We start from the raw sequence: 1,149 nt of genomic DNA, 5'->3' as shown, positions 1-1,149 counted from the left end.
TTAATATTACTTCAGCATTTATTATTATTATTATTGGAAAATAAAGTTTTGAGGTGTATTTAATTCATCTTAACTGTACCCTTAGGACACATGTTAACAAAACCCAAGATATATAACATAAGAGAGGCTAAAATTTACGAGAGGAGAGGGTAAAGAAGGAGAGGGAGAGGGAGAGGATGGATGCCTACTGGTCATGGACTTCGTCCATCAAAGATTGGTTAATGGAGAAAAAATTCCAATTGAAAATTTAGAGCAATTTAAGGGCTTGGTTTTTTTCAATACACGTGGCTTCAATCCATTGGTTAATGAGCTCAGTAAATCACTATTCCAACTTGAAGCTAACACATATCTTTCTTTTCCAAATCCAAATATGGAAAAAAGAAAGGTTAAAAATGGGAAGCTTTTAATTTTGGATCGGATTCGGATTTAAAATTATAAAATCCGTCGGATCTCTAATAGATTTCAAATCGGATCAACATTAATTTGTTACCAAATGAATCCTAACTCGATCCATTGACAACCCAATAGGTTATTGGTAGTTGGATCGTACACATATTAGAACCCTAACCACTATATATTTATCGATTCTGACTTGAATTTTAAAATAAGTAGAATCGAAATCGTCAAAAATCATAAATACCCATCGATTTCAATTCTCAAAACTCGGATGAGAAAATTTATTTTAAAATCATTATACAAAAAATTTCTTCTAAAAAAAATAACATATTATTTGTAAAGTATCAATTTAAAAAATAATTTATTTAATTAAATAGATGATTTAATAATTTTTATTTTCAAAAATTAAAATTTATCTTCTTTATAAGTAATCAATTTTAAAAGACATGACTTATTTTAAGTTCAAATATTTAATTATATGAAATTTAAAGAATTTTATATCATTTATGTTAATATTAAAATATAAGAAATCAATCAAACTTGTATAATGTAAAAATAAATCGGTTTTGGATATTTGACGGATACAACCTAATGATTCTGATTTCTATTGGTTGGACTCTATAGTAAACCCGGCTCGAAGTCGATTCTAATAAAAGGGTTTTAGGTTTCGGTTCCGGGTAAATGGATACCTATTGACACCCCTAGGGTTTTTAATTTTTTTAAACCCTAGCCTTCGTAAACACAGACTTTCAA

Source organism: Akebia trifoliata, chromosome 2 (assembly GCF_017979445.1).
Source record: "Akebia trifoliata isolate Shusen 1 chromosome 2, ASM1797944v1, whole genome shotgun sequence".
NCBI lineage: Eukaryota > Viridiplantae > Streptophyta > Magnoliopsida > Ranunculales > Lardizabalaceae > Akebia > Akebia trifoliata.
Note: the sequence above shows the minus strand (reverse complement) of the source record.